Below are 16803 nucleotides of genomic sequence, written 5' to 3'. Positions count from 1 at the left end.
ACAAAAACAGGAGGGGAACTTGAACTTTCAGGAAAAAAATAATTTTAGGAAGGATAGTTTGTGCAACTCAAAATTGCAGAAAGTTGAAATCTGATTTTCGCCGAGATACTAACAAATGATTGCAAAATAAGTTTTGTGATCAAAAACGGTAACCAAAAGTATATTTTTTCGAAAACGATTCCTAAATGCTATTATTATGGTCGGATGTTACCAGGGTATCCAACTGTAATTGAAGGATCAGATTTCTTTAATTGGAAGTAGTGTATAATTGGATACACTTTTTTATTTTTTGAAGATCTCTAAATAAAACTATTTTAAACGTGCTGCACACATTGTTCTCAATTTTTTTATTTGTTACATTTTTCTAATAATTTAATTAAGCTCTTCCGGTTAATTAAACTCTTAAAACTATTTATGTATTGTGTGTAATATGTTGAGGATTTAAAGTTTAATGAAAATTGCGAGACCGGTAGAGCTAAATTCCGGAAGGGTTATCCTGACTTCCCGAAACCTGAATTTCTCGAAGAGCTCTCAAGAATATGAAAATCCACATTCGAAGAAATTTCGCTCGACCGGTCTTGAAAGATTTTAGCTTTCGTGAATTCAAAAAAAGACTAACTGGTTTTGTTTATTTTTTTTTCTTGAAAATTGAATTTTTGGGGGTTAAGCCGTCTTGCTTCCCCCAAAAGTCCTTTTAATATATTGAACCTTTATTTGAAACCAAAATCATTAAATAAAAATTCGAAATCTAAAGAAACCTTCTGAGAACTGTAGAAACTGGTGTGGATATTCAGTTTAGATTTTTAAAAAGTTGTGGTAATTGTATGAAACTGAATGTGGAATGGTTTCTCAACAATACAGCGGGACTTCTGGTTTAAAACGGGTAGGACGGAGAGCTGTAAAATGTAGCACTCGTGCACATTCTTTTAGCTGTAAGCTGCTGAACGCTCTCAAAGAGAACAAGTTGTATAATTTCAAGTTTCTTTAAGCTGGAAAATATTGTAAATCGAGCAAATTGTATCTAATAAGATGAACTTCAAAAACAAATAATGAAAGTAACAAGATGTTGGTGGTGGTTACGCCTGCGTGGTTGAGGTATGATCTAGTTAGGAAGATGGCCGGCAAGTGTTTACATCGCTGCGATGATATTTTAATGTGTGATTGAAGCAAGTGCGTTTCCCCCCACCTAGAGTTTGTTGCATCTTATCTTTCTATGTGACGTTAGCGTATATGTAATAAAGTGTGGTGACGCACCATTTCCCGCGAACAATTAGAACGCGGTCATCCTATTGGAAGGACAGTATTAAAAAGACATCGAACCAGTCAGTACAGAAATACGCCTATTTCTTTAACATAGTTTACTTTTATGTGAATACCAGTTTCGAAATAATTATTTTGTTGACTAATTTACTACTTTTACAACAAATCTTTTTGAAGGTTATTTAAGTTTTAGGATAAAACTGACTTTGACATGTTTAAAGAGTGGAAAACCGTTACAGCACCTGTTAATAATAAAATTTTTAGTAATATCTTCTTTGTAACATTTACAAATTAGTTTTGTTTTTAAATTTTTCTTTGATTATGTCCCTAAAGACTGAGGGTTTCGCCGCTGCTTTATGCCTTCATCAATACTATTAGTCCTTGACGGCTTCTAACCTAGCCTGTCGAGTTACCTACTGACTGCTGTTACTCCATACTTAACTCGGATGCTGTTAAGGGGAATTTTATCATTAAGTCCAAATTAATTGGTTTAGTGTAGTTTTCATTACGGTATACATATATAAATACATACGTTACCAGATCTTAACCATATTTTTAAAAATGGAGTATTTTATTTTTGTGTTCTTATTTATGGCAATAGATTCAGGATTTTTTAGTTTAAATGAATCTAATAGAAAACTAAACAAATTTTACTAAAAGAATATTACTTAATTTAAATAATACGTTAAAAAAAGAAGTTTTTTTTTAATTAATTGATAATTTTAAATATCAATATAGTAGTAAGCTAGAAATAAATGCCTTCAGCTGTTTGTAAGGCTCATTCTATGATGCTCCTTGGTGTCAAAGAAAAAAGTGCATTCCATTTCAGCAAAGTAAAACAATTAATTTATCGTAGTCACTCATTACATTTATTAAATCACTATTTAAAGAATTTTTTTAATTTTTACAGTTTGTAAAATTGTCCTGATCCTTCTCCTTCTGATTACTTCCAAATTTTGAATGTTGAGTATATTTTTCATTATTTTTGTTCTTCACAATATGAAATTGAATAAACTCTGGCGTAAACTCACACGGCTTTTTTTTTACTAAAATTCTCGAGGAGGTAATTTATAAATTATTTGGTTGAAACTTGGAATTTTCAAACCGATTTCATTCTTACTAATTTAACGCAGATTGTAAAATTGCACATTACACCGATAAGACTCCTTTAACTCCTCTCAAATTGCCCTAAAAGAAATTTTCCATAAAATTTATTCAACTGTAGATTATTGATCTATGTAAAAAGTTAACAAAAAAATAGAACGAAACATTTTTGATAGAAAAGAGAAAAAGCCATTCAGTTAGTGTACTTCAGGCCTTGAATTTTACTCCAAACTCGGAGTTCAGCTACACCATATAATTACTGTCCTATACATTATATTGAGGTGATATTTTTAAGGGAGGGATGCCTAATACCCTCCTCTTTCGAGAGTTCCTTTAATCTCTGCAGAAATCCTCCTGTTCTCCGATTAGGTTTGTAAGTTAAGGCCTTAGTTTGATATATTCGAGGAAGGAAATACGGTATACCACTAAGTACCCGATATCTTTTCCGCTTCAGTTTAATTGTAGTCCTTAAGCCGGCTGGACTAATATTTTATTCAGGCAAAAATAATCCTACAGCTAATGCAAAAAATGAACTTTCACTTTTAGAAAATTAGATTTTCCTAGCTCTTTTTTTTAAAATAATTTTTTTCAAGGACTTAACCATTTCCCGCAACTCAATTTGAAAAATGTTGTAAATTTTGCGCGTTAAGAACTCAGTGAAAGTAAATAGAAAGGAAAAGTACGGACTGAGAATTTTCGAATTATCTCTTCATTAGATAACACACATTATTGGCGTCCAACTGTACAGGTACATCCATGGTAATTAGAGTGGCGCCCGTAGATGGTGTCTGCTCATAGTTTAGAAGTAATTTGCATGTAATCTATATGAAGTCTCCCAGCCGGATATGTTGGAGGATAATGTAATTGTGATTGGCATCAATGACCTCTGTCATTCATTTAATTATTATTCAACCTGTAATCGATTTGTAACCCTATATACAAAAAAATTCGATTTTTACTAGACCAAAATACAATTGTATTCTATGTACTCATTCCTTCTACTTTTTCAATGCGCATTTTATCTGTAGTATCTCCTTCATTTTTTAAATTATTATGTAGCGAGAGATAATATTGCTTCAAGATCTTCCGTACCTTCCTTAGCCAAGATATCTAGCGACAAGTTAGAGGGTTCTTCAGCACCTAGTAATTTCTCAGGAGTCTAAATCATCCTTGAGTAACCTCCTAACTGACGATGAAAGTGAATTGGTTATTTGACCTAACATTCTGTTGCGATGTATTTCTCCATTTCCCACAGAATTTGGGGATTTCCACTTTTAGCGCCCAGATGCTCTTAGAAGCAAAAGTTTTCCTGAGCGTACTCAATTTCGATATATTGAAAAGAAATCAGATTGTATAAGGCTAAATAGAGCTTCTCTAAGTCGTCACAGAATCTAATCCAGCATCAGTTTCCATGGCAGCAAATGTCCAATGAGCTGTTCCAAAGACTTTTAATCAAACTGTTCACTATTTACCAAGTAAATAATAATAAAAGAGAGATGCTACCTATTTCCGAATGATTTAGTTGTCCATCACAAGACAAAAATTCTTCTAACTTTTACGACGTTTCGTTCAATCTTTAGAGTATAGTCTAAAATTATGATAACGAATTTTCACTTGAAATAAAAGATTCATTATCGCCTGAGTCCAAATAGGTTTTAGAAAATGATGTGTGTGAAATGAAAAACAAGAGATCACAGGAAGTCCAAGCTTCACATTTCGTTCGGATTTAAACGTTTTCGTTCGGAATTTCAATTAAACTTAAGTGTCCAAATCCCTACACCGGAAGTGGCAATCCAAGTGTTTCTCCTACAATCATCTCCTACAATTTTCTCTGAACTTGGGATTTATTCCATAATTTTTCTAAAAACAAAAATTCATTTGTGGATGGCTCAGGGACGGAATGAGATAGTCTACCCGAATCCGAATAATGTTCGACTCTACCAACTGCATAATTTTAAGTAATTGTTTGAGATTTGGGATTTGGCGAATTGTAAGAATATTAGCGAGGGAAAGTGGGGTGGGTGAAACCTGACTTCCCCTCTCCCTCCTGAGAAGCTTCGTGTGCCGGCATCTGATTGATTATTCAACTATCGATCTGCTTGATCTCATACATCTCTGTGCGTCAGAAATTCCAAGTCATGCGTACGAAAAACTTGTTTTCCCAAAGAATGAACACGGCCGTTACTGCTGCTTTAGATATGCGCGGCCACTTCCCACAAGTTTGCTACTTTTTTTATCTCCCTTCAAATATATTAAATAAATCGATTGAATCAACAATATCCTTGCTGATAATTTAACGATTACTACTGAACCGTAGACTCTTCTCACGAGTGATTTAAAACCTATTGCAATCATCAAAGGTCTGTGACATCTGTGTACTAGTTGCTGCTGTCCATACTTTGGCCAATTCGTCATTACAACGGCCAGGATCCTTTTGGATCAAATTTTCCTCTTTAGTGTGTTTGTTGGACGGCCAAAAACAATCTCTTGGTACCGGTTTTAAGTTCTTTCGCGCTTTCCTCTCCGGAGACCAGCAGTAAAAAGTCTTTAGACGATAGTGATCTCAGATATGACGTACTTTAATGAAAAAAAAAACTAATCACTATTATTTGTAAGTTTTTACCAGGATTGTTAATTTGGAGAGTAATCTCAAGCGTTTGTGCCATTGAAATTGAAAAATGTTATTTAGATTTGGCCTCGAGTTTATAACATTTGGGGACTGTCCACATTAAGTAAACACGCTACATTGCTGTAGAATTTATTTCAAATAGTGTACAGGTGGTGATACTTCTTGTCATGTACGAGCATCGTTTCGAAGTAAAGCAATGCTAGACTGAGATAGAAAGAGAAAGAAAACGAGGAGTACTAATAAGGCAGGCAGGTAGGCTGCCAGTGAGTACTTGCAGTCAGATAGGGTGGCTAGATGGACACGGTAACTACTGGGCAGACTCCAGCAGCAGTCGGATAGTGTCATCATCTTCTTTCTTCATCTTTACGTCACCCTCATCTCTCTCGCACATTCACTGCCTCTCAATTTCCTTTTTAATCAAACAGCCAGCCCTCCTTAATAAAGGTTGGCCCTTGTTCCTTGCCAAAATCGAACCAAAGTTGGCAACATTGCAAATAGTTCCTTTCTATTTTTTTTTTTTTTCTTCTACTTCTTCTTGCACTTTCTAGCCAATACCTTTCTTTCGCTAGTATATCATCTCGAGCATTTGGTCCTTTTTTTCTTCTTCTCGAGGGATTTGAAATGTTTCTATTTTTCTTTTCCCTATTGCTGGTAAGAGGTGGTATTGCTTCCTGTGTCAAATTTTTTCCTGAGTTTGAAAAAGTGGTATTTAGGCGATTTTCTGTTTGTGGGTGATATTAATTCTTTAGATTCGGCAATAGGTGGAAGACAGAAATACCATATCTGATACGGTGGATGTTACATCGATTCGGACTTAAAATCCCACAGTTTACCAAAGCACATTTGTCCAAGTCTCCTTTTTTTCCTATCCTGCTGCTCTAACAACTCGCTATATATTCACCAGTAATTGTTGCATGCCTTTAATAAGAAAAAATAAAAACAAAATCTCTATTGCATCCCGGAAAATATGGTCTTCATCTGTCGTTAGATGAAATGGACCAAGGCTTTTTTTAGTGACGGGTAATCAGTTGTCACCCATTGCACAGATCTGGAGTGGTGGACACACGAAATCAGAATGATTATTTTTAAAACTTGTCCAAACATTGCTGCGAAATTAATTTTTGTCCAGCATTTAACAAAAGCGGCCACCATGTTGCGAAAAGAATCTTGCTCAGATTTAATTTCTGATATATAAAATGGAGTGAACTGTGGCTTCTGAGTTGCCTACAATGTCAGCAATTTCCTGTATATTCTGGATAGATCTGTGTTTTTTGGCCTTTCTTCACGTAAGTTTCCTTCAAAAGAATAACGAATTCAATACTTTAGTTGTCACTGTTGAAAATAAAACGCGTAAGACGCGCAAATTAGAAAGCAGTGTACCGCAACCTTCGAGCTTCTACAATTCATTTATCTGCAGACAATAAACATTAGATTCTTATTGATAGTGGAGAGAATAACAAAACAGGAAGGGCACTTACGAGGACAGTCTGACCAACCCCTGGGAAAACGTTTAAAATAAAATTTATAGAAGCGATTAGTAATCGAATTTAAAGGAAATCGTTGGCGTCGTTTGCGAGAAAATCCAAAAAACTTATTTCGTGAAAACTTAATTGAGTAAATGACCGATTTGGACCAAAGCCTTATTGAGGCCTCCCCTGCACCGGAACCTAAGCGATCTCCAAATCTCAAGTTTATTCATTTTTTTGTTTTAGGTTACATACACACAGAGACAGATACATCAATCACGGAGACCAATTTGTAAAATACACTTTTTCGTACCCAGAAAACTACAAAACAGATATTTCCGGTGAATCTCCAAATCTCCATCCGCATTAGAGTATGTAGATGTTGGATTCTGTTATTGATGTAAAAGAAATTAAACTGTGTGCATTGAGGATACTTGGTGGGTAGTTTGAAAGGGTCTAAAGGTAGGGATTGTAAGGGTACTTTAGATAGGGCTGATCCTTCTTGGCACTGTTATGGATTGCTTACTTAGTTATTCGTGTCGTCACAGTATTAGCGGCCTTGCGGTCAAAGAGGCTTTACCAAAAACAAAGGCAGGGATGATAAGGATATAACCTGCTCCCAGTTTCCAGTTCAGGCTGGAGATACTTGGCCTCTTTCCATTCACTTCTTTCTCTGGCGATATTATCCAAATCTCTCTTTCTCTGGTCTTCTTCTTCTTCTTCGTTTTGTAGCTAGTGATTTGTACTTTGCTGAAAGTTCCGCGCTATGTGCATCGTATATCCTGTTAACACATCCCGTAATGCTTATTTAAATTTGTATCTCATTACCGTCTAGAATTAGCTTTAAAATATAGACTTGATGTTTTGTACAGCTTTAAATCCTATATAAGACTCTTCTCTCTAAGGTTCCTTCTAAAGTTTCTTGTCAGTAGAATTTATCAATTTATTAAGCTGTTACAACTGAGTTATCCTCATGGCGTAGTTGGCTAAACTGTTTTCTTATGTCGCTTTATAGTGATTGTTTCCTAAATAACTTCTAATTTTGTTTGAGTGTTTGTATTTTATGAATTTAATCAAAGATTTAATAAAATTATGATTTTAAATGTCAGTTGATTTTACCAGCTGTACCTCACGTAACCAGATTTGTGGTGATGTAAGAGTTTTCCCTTGAAGCATACGTCATCTTCACAGTTCGTTTGCAGTGTTAAAGATCACTTGAACAGATCTGTTAATTTAACGAATGGTTTAGTTTTAGTGTTGGTAAACCGTTTGTTCAGCAAAAAGCCTGTCACTTGTGTGAGAAGTTCTTCCCATAGAACACGTACAATTCCCACTAATGTTACATTGACCGGATCGCCATTAGAACTGAGCCTATCTACTAATTACACATTTCTTAGAGATCTATGATTCCAGGCTGGTCCTAGAAAAGTTGTGACGTTACGTCCTAAGTGCTACATTTCCTTTTTCTTCTCTTGTAAATTTTATTATCTGTGCAGTAATGAAGCCACAATTGGTGCAACGTTTTACATACTTCGCCTACAACATAAAATAATGCACATATGCATTCATGCGTTGATTTTTATAGATAACTTGAGAAAATAAATATTTAAGAATTCGTTTAAATATTGAAGAATATTTTTCAATTTATTCAGTTAGGAGCGCGAGAATTGGAATAAGAGGGAATTATTTTTAGATATTACCACCAGCTTATCTACTCATTATACATTCTGGATACATACAGCAAGCCATTTATTTATTATGTATTACTTTTTTATACAGTTGTAAATCCAGAGGGAATATTCCCCTGTCTCTCATAAAACTCTTACAGGCCCTATTGGTACAGTAATCTTGGTGAGAGGTAGCCCACATCCGTCTGTGAGGCCCACTTCATCTATTCTGCAATACTCGAAACACAGACTCAATAAGCCCAAAGTCCAACAATAAATATACCCAAATGTACCGTTTTCTTTGCCACTGATATAGGATGTACTCGCATTACCGATATTACTTTTTTTTGGGCATCTTTTTGATCTGGTAAATTTGGCCATCCTAAATTGGATAAACTTCCTCTGTGATGTACCATTTAAGTGATATGTACGATCTTATCTCTTTTATACTATTAAGAAGGTGAAATGGCTTTGAAGAAATTTCAAAAGAACTCAGAGTTTTGTATAAGACTGTACCGGAAGAACCCCACTTAACTGATTGCATTTTTCTGAGAGTTTCATTTTGAAAACTTCTATGATTTTTCAAAACTAATTTATTTAAATTGTAGTTGCGCGCGCGTAACTTTCATTTTTATTTAAAGCTTTACTAAAGGAAAATTTGTTGTTAGGGCATTTTGAACGTCCCTCTAACGTACCGCAGAAGAATAATGTACGGTTTTACTGAGTGTATATTGGTACTAAGAACTGAATATTTTTTGAAATTCCTAGTTGAAAACAATAATAAAATAAGTAGGTAGCTTGAGATTGTAATTAGAGGAACTCATGTGAGGCTACATTCCAGATTTGTAAATATTCCATTCAACCTGCGCGACTTAAAGAAAAGAAATAACTTTAAACAAATTGGAAGTTAAGAGCAGTTAAGTTCTCACAGATTTCCAGGCAAGGTTGCACGACCTTAAGGAAAACTAGATCACTATCTTCTTTGTAAAGTATCAGTATTCAGTTCAGGTTGACGTAACATCGTCTGTCCGTCGAAACTGGCATTCAGTCTGGAATAATAAAACTTCTATACAGGAGAGAGGGTGCTCTAATCTCAGAGTTTGAAGGTAATGTCTTGGGGTACACAAGCTGAAGCAAAATATTACTATAGAAAGAAAAACCTTCTTTTCTAAATTTATGAACTTCAGTCGTAAATTTTATCAAAATTTAAAAAAACTTGACACTTAACCTCGCCAGTGGCACTTTCCTCTATCCTCTTTCCATTAAAAAAATTCCATAAAAAGGGATTTTCTCAGAACAATTATTCAAAGAAAAGTTATTGTGTATGTAAGAAATTCTGAAAAAAATCATCTGAGCCATGTTGAGGAAAAAAAATTAAAAACCATGGCTTCCCTAAACTTGAAAAATGCCCAAGATAGATCTAAAGGATAATGGGGCCTGGATTCCAAAAAATGCGAAGCTACTTTTTGTTGAGATTATGTGGCGTCTATAGTGCTCTATGTGGTTTAAGTATTTTATTTTAATCAAAAAGGTTAGGCTGAAGAAACCATGAGAAAGTTTTCTCACACCTTACAAGTTGTCATTAGAGGCTCACATTCTAGACATCTGCTCAAATTAGATCTCTCGGGGCTACTAGTGAAGAATTTCTGCATCTGTTTTAACATCGAAATCACTTCAACCAAATTATTTATTACTATTTTTTTTTGTGTGTATAAAACTATAATTTAAATTGAGTAAATTACACTGCAACTACAATAGTAGATTGCAATAAAATTTGGAAACCTGCACTTACAGACAGAATCGCCAAACACGTAGCTTGGATCTTGCTTTGACTCAAGCGCACAACAGTTGCTTGCGGCCATTTCTCCTTGTTCTTTGCTTGGCATGTTTATATGTTCCGCCGTAATACACAGATTTATAACTGCAATATGGCTCGTCTTAAATTTGAAAAATATTGTAGGTAAAACTTTACTTTATAAGTTAGCCTGCCATTTTGATGAAGTGCAAAAAACGAAAAATGGCTTCGAAACTCTAAAACAAAACGCCCATAACTTTGCCTTAGTGCTTCATTCTCAAGGTTCTAAGTTAGATATTTTGTTCTAACAGAAATTATTATTATTATCACCTATTATTATTGTTATTATTATTTTTATTATTAGCTATTATTATTATCACCTATTATTATTGTTATTATTATTTTTATTATTAGCTATTATTATTATTAGCTATTATTATTATTACCTATTATTATTATTATTATTTTTAATTATTTAAGTTATAACTTCCAATAACAGTTTTAATGTATCATTTAATTCTTGCTATAATGAAGCATATTTTGTTGGCTTAGGTACCCATACCGAAATATAAAGTTTGAGTTTGTCGCAGTGTTCACAACTAAATTCCTCCCATTTTTCTAAAAACCATAGTTTCGTAACTCTGGAGATACTCGAAATATTCGATACCGAGATCAATGGGATAATTTGACAAGTTCACAATGCTTCTTCTTAGCGGAAGATATAGAGAAATTATTAACTCCATTCTATTCTAATTATTTTCTAAAACCTCTGTCATCAAGCTCTTCTTTAAGACTTGAAAATAATTTAAATCTAAATTAAATTTATGGGGAAAAGACACAGAAAGAGAGTATAATTGAATAGTGGGATTTCATTGTTTCCACGAAGTTCATGGCAAGCTTTAATTTGAATAAAATTTAATTTTTACTTTTTAATAATAACGGAAAACATTGAAAACAACTGCTGCAGAATTTTTCCATTAAAATTAGAAGAAAGAGAGGATGGCTAGAGGGTGGAGTGCAGCAGCGATCTGTTGTGGCCGCAGGATCTGTTGTGGCCGCAGGATCTGTTGTGGCCGCAGGATCTGTTGTGGCCGCAGGATCTGTTGTGGCCGCAGGATCTGGAGTGGCCGCAGGATCTGTTGTGGCCGCAGGATCTGTTGTGGCCGCAGGATCTGTTGTGGCCGCAGGATCTGTTGTGGCCGCAGGATCTGGAGTGGCCGCAGGATCTGGAGTGGAGAAGTTTTCCAATTTTTATTTTTAAAGGAATTTATAGCTAATTATGGAATTATTGATTACCCCCAATTTTTCATCTCAACTTTGAGGGCATTAATTTACTTCTTTCTTTTTTTTTTAAATTGTCGATCGCTTTGAATTCAGTGCATCCTCCTCCATGGATAATGGATTCCATCCTTCTTTTTGTTTCCGCCTAGTTCTTATTTAGGTGGGAGAACTTTTCCTACTTTATGGAGGGTGTATTATATAGCCTCACTCTTCTCGATCGCCGCCAATACTGCTGCCCGCAAGCCATGAGCTTCATCATTAAGGCGATCTTTGATCTGCGCAATGCTCTTGGTCTCGGCTCTACTAACTACTCTCCGGTGGACAGAGTTTTCCAGTCATCTCTCTCTCTCTCTTCTCCTCTTCGTCTTCTCACGCCTAAGCACCAGTTTGCTTCCGTCTACCCTCTCTACCACTCTTCTAACGTCGCTTGCCCAAAGTTCACACTTTTTTTACCCCGCCGTTATGCTTTCTTTTTCTTTTTGTTTGTTTTACTATCGCTTCTAGTCAGTAAGAAGCGGCTTTTCATTCACTAGATTTTCCAAAATAAACTTGTTCACTTGAAATGCTGGTTTTTGAGGTAGCCAGGACGAAATGTATTTTCTTTTTTTTGAAAATATTAGCTCAGTTTGTGTAAGTCTTCCTGTGGGTAGAATATCTCTTAAACGGAAATTCGCAGGAGAAAAATCTTTTTATTATCTTTTATCTCCATTCTAATAACAGTTTTAAAGCTAAACGTGCCCAATTTAAAGTACCACATTTAAGGTCTCACATTTTTTGAGAAGTTCTTATTCAAAAAGTTTACTATTGTCGGATCTCTTGCACATACCACACCTAATATGGAAAAAGTTAAACACTCCCACAAAGACAGATAACAGACAAAACACACAGATCAATTTGTACAAAACAAACACTTATACTTGCTCAGTGAATCTCAATCGATTTGAATTCAGAATCGAAAATCGGTCTGTTTACAATACTTTCTGTAACAAGCGATTAGGGTTTAAACAAAATTAAGCAAACTTTGTCGCGTTTCGGTGACTGGCGACTTTGCCACCATGCTAGACAGTTATATATGCAATACAGATAGGCAAGGTTGGTTAGCTTAACGCTTAGATATACTATATAAATAATATATCATTATTATTTATTATTATTATTATTACCTATTATTATTATTATTACCTATTATTATTATTATCGCCTATTATTATTATTATTATTATTAGCTTCTGAGTGTTGTATCGTTAAAACAAAAGACAGCTTTAAATTTTTAAAATTTTAAAGTGATTACCCTTCAACGAACAAGAAGCTTTCATTGTGTAACCTTTCGAAACGAACTGGTTAACACTGTTAGCAACGGGTTCCACTTATATACCTACTATAAATATATAATACAAGCAAAATTTTGTCGAACTCGACGATTCTCAAAACATGATGTTTTGGGGAAACTCAGTATCGAAATGTGAACTTTGCAATAATGAACGCATTTAAATTTAAGGAAATCATACAGTATAAGAGAAAATGATTTGAATGTGATCAGATTTTTGTGCATGATGTACTCATAACTTACAGTCACTGTACTTAACTTTTCTTGAGCAACTTAAATTTTACTTTGATTGAATAACTTTCATTTAGAGATTTAGTTCTTCTGCAGATGATCTTTAAAAAGTATGCGCAGCAAATAACTCTTCGACATTTCCTGTTTTTTTCTGTAAGTAAGAATTCCATGAACAAGCAGAAATCTAGGACAAAATAATCTAACATAGTTGGAATTTGGAATTTCCCAACCAAGTTGTGGTGTCTGAGAAGAAAAGTATTTACATAAAGGATCTGAGCTGGTGTAATACACAGAGAATTTTAGGCCGGGTCAAATAGTTTGCATACTACTTTTCCAAATAAGTTATTTGTTATTGAAGCTTAGCTAAATAGTTGATAACAGGCTGTCTCTCACGCTGAGAATAGCCTCCAGCGCTTTGAAATAACTTCAGTTTTTATTTTTAGCTTTATACATACAAAAAGGTTGAAAATATTTCTATTGTTTTATTATTAACACAACTATTTTACCAAATTCCTCTAATTATTCGGCAACCTTGGAGTTGGCATTAAAATCAAAGTCATTTTCCTTCACTACGGTGAGCGGGCTTTTAAAGGAAGCATCACCGGAACCCCACGTAAAATATCAATTTTCATAAATACAACGATAACGTGACGTATTAATCTGAGTTGACCGAAATAATGAAGCTAAAAGGAAATCGTTCTGTAGACTGGTTGACATTTCTGGTCAAGTGATTTTCTTCAAACCGGATTTTATATATATATATTTTATATACATATTTATTTTCAGCTATATAAAATGTAATATATACTATAAAATTCTCACGAAATTTACTGGAAAAGTTTGAAACAATAGATATGTATATTACATGAGCAGTTAATACTCTAAGATTAGAGAAATCAAACGGAAGTAATTAAGAAAAACAATTCGCGGAAATCTGTGAAAATCCTCTTCGGAAAATGTCCACTTCCGTTCATAACCATTGTTTTTGTTGTATTTCGTTGAATTTTCATTAATATGATGTAATAAAAATGGTAAGGCTAGATATCATGTATTGTATGAATAGGACGCGTACATTAAACAAAAAAGGCACTATAGAGGTATATCTTAACCATCGACTCCCTATGAAGACCTTATAATTGAATATCCACGGAATCTATAATCCATTTCCTGTTTATAGAAAATGGTGCCGAAACTAAAATTTATCTAAATTAAATATCAGATTTTGACTTTGTGCAATTTTTCATTTTTCAGTTATGCTAACTAACCACACGCATCATAAACACGATAATCTGCACGATTTTATCATGTCCTGTTGTGTAGGGTAAGAAAAAATGAAAAATGTTGATTACAGAATCTATTTTATTGGTTACCGGTCAATTTCTGGATGTAAGTTGGAATTTTCTTTAGCGTTTGAGTGGTTGAATGAAGTTGAGAGGGGTGCTACACGCTGTTAACTTCTATTCAACCTTGAAAACATGGTCCTTTCTAAGTGCGTTAATTACTGCGGCATCTCACGAGTTTGGCGGCGGTGCAACACCAAAACGGACAATATCTGCTGGTTCTCTTCATTGTTTGTGGTGTTAAATATCGTGGGCAATTCTCTTTTTTTACCTCCAAGTGAAAGGCACCATTTTGTGCTGAATGTTCTTCTACAGAAAATTTATATCATCGAAAAGGTTTCCTCACTTTTACTCTTGTGAAGTAGTAGGGAGGGTGGGAGAGCAGAAGAAATAGAAGCACACTCATTAGAAGGAAGTGAGGGCGTTGAGAGTGGATGGATGGTGTGGTCCAGCTATTTAGGAGCTGCAACTTCTTTATGTCCCTATCGACCTTCTCTTATCTTCAACCTCCCACAAACCACAACAGAAGTTCTGACCAAAAAACGAAGAAAAAAGAGATTTTATCTGAGATAAGTTTGAATATCCTCTTGGCCATATTTCTATCCAGCTGGAAGTGTGTGTAACACCAAGACGGTATCGATACCACCTCGCTTTCGTTAACAATCTGCTCTGAAATTCAATATTCATTCTGACTGCAGAATTAAAGTCCTAATTTTTAAATTTTCTTTGACATTGGAAATTATCAACTTCATAATTAAATTGATTGACAACAATTATCCTTTTTAGGGGAAAATCTGATCACTGAAAGCTCCTGAAATGAAGTTGGGAATGAAGCTCGCCTTACGTCGCCTCTACCCTGGAACCTGATTTGCGTACAAACAATGTAATCTCCTTCTTAGGACAGTAAGGTTATAAATTGTTTGTTTAACTTTTATGCGACTGTTATCAGCTGTCGCTTTTATGTGCGTAACTTTTTTTTTTTTTTTTTGGTGACTTTGTTTATGTCAAGAATTAACAATTCAATGAGTGTTAGATTAGATTCTAACAATAGAATCCGAAGCCTTATCATAGAAGCTTATTATGCCGATCCTGGTAGATCTATTAGCAGGAAACTCCGGGTTAAGACACCTCCCAGCCTATTAACGATTGGACGGTTCGGTTGGCCAACATAGAGAATTTATATGGAAACTGACCCTGAGGTCCAATCTCTCCAGCTGAAATGCTCCAAGGAACCTAAATGTTTCAGTATACCCTGAACTGACGCTGGGTCATCACTGAAGTTTAAAAAGAAAGCGTCCATTCGGTGCTCTTACAGTTCACTGTTCGCCACTAGAGAGTGTTCTCTTCTTCAAGTCCATACCCTCCATTACTGTTCAATAAAGAATAAATCCTCTTACTTGAGAGAAAAATTTAAGGGGTACTCGAATCCAGATCTTGTGGGTCTTTACGATTTGTCAAGGATCTTCATAATTAAATTTGATTCACTACAATACAATGGCCATAATTGTGGAAAGCTAATCACCGAAACCTCCTGAAAGATACATATTCTCCTCTTAAAAGAGGTAAACCTAACATCACTCCCATTCTAGAGAACTCTTCCAAAAAATGCATTTAACAAAACTGCATATCTTTTATTATTTTTAAATGATTAAAATCAAAGTGCATGATATGCAGTAGGTTGCGTTTTATTTGATTATATATGGTAGTGATTCTTTTTCAAAAATATAATTATTTCTGAACTTTGGCGGGTGACACTCGTTCATTGACAGGTGACAAGTGCTGACTTCAACAACGCACAGTACGCCGCACGAATTTCATTAAAAATATATCAACAAGTGACAAAAGGAAGGCAAAAAAAGAAGCAGGATATTCTCTATTTTATTAAGATGAGAAAATTTTATTAGTTTGCCTTCAATCTTTACGCGCCATAGAATAATAAATTAGTCTTTCCTTTAAATTTATTAATATTAAAGTGATTACTAAAAAACCTTTTGAAAACGGAAGTTTAAAACACACGAGTATTATTACAAATCAGCTGATCTACTCGAATCTGCATTTTGGCCTTGCAATTTGGCCAATATGTATTCTTACCAAGAGATTTATTGTAACCAGGGTAGCTTAAAAATACCGAATAAAAGATTATCACCGGGTATATTGTTAGATTTAGCCCGACAGTACAGTAAAGTCCACAAGAATAATGGTACCGGCGTAGAGCGAGGTGGAGCACTTCGCTACCAGTACCCGCAGTGTGCGTATCTTCTCTCTTATGAGTAATTATTGTAAATATTGTATTATAGTATCTATATCTTGGATATTGCCTTCACTACATACATATCTTAGCAGAAAATTATAGAGGTTTATAATTTTATTTTTTTGCGAGATTAGAGAACACAGGGAAGTCGAGCCTTGTCTTAGTTTTCCTTGTCGCGCTAGGAATTTTCCGAGCTCATATTATTTATCGCTATACAAGTGTCTATATAAGCGATATTTTTATTAATAAAATAATCTCAAGTGTATCTTTTTAGGTGTACCAAGTGCATATCTCTTGCATTTATTAAATAAATATTTACTAAATGATAATTATGCAATTATTAATGGCTAGTTATTTTGAAGGAAGTGCCTGTCTTTTGTCATTGTGGCATGAAACCAAAAACCTGCTACTACTCACAAGACTTTTCTCTTCATAAAGTTTTCAACTTTCTA

General features: G+C 34.6%; 1 protein-coding gene across 4 annotated transcripts in view; it reads left to right on the top strand.

Moving 5' to 3' along the window:
* alpha-Man-IIb (alpha-Mannosidase class II b) overlaps positions 1 to 16803 on the top strand; it is a 91826-nt gene that overhangs the window by 913 nt on the left and 74110 nt on the right. Inside the window, exons 1-2 of one of the 4 annotated variants that reach the window (XM_074117502.1) lie at positions 1203 to 1322; positions 14887 to 15008. The exons of 1 other annotated variant lie outside the window; for it this stretch is intronic. The gene's annotated coding sequence lies outside the window, so the exon portion shown is untranslated. Of the gene's footprint in view, positions 1 to 1180; positions 1323 to 14886; positions 15009 to 16803 lie in introns of those variants that run through there. 2 more of the 4 variants (XM_074117501.1, XM_074117500.1) reach the window with 2 other exon arrangements.

This window comes from Rhodnius prolixus, unplaced genomic scaffold (assembly GCF_049639745.1).
Source record: "Rhodnius prolixus isolate KJV_2025 unplaced genomic scaffold, Rpr scaffold_2, whole genome shotgun sequence".
NCBI classification, from domain to species: domain Eukaryota; kingdom Metazoa; phylum Arthropoda; class Insecta; order Hemiptera; family Reduviidae; genus Rhodnius; species Rhodnius prolixus.
Note: the sequence above shows the minus strand (reverse complement) of the source record. Positions and strands in the feature narration are given on the sequence as shown.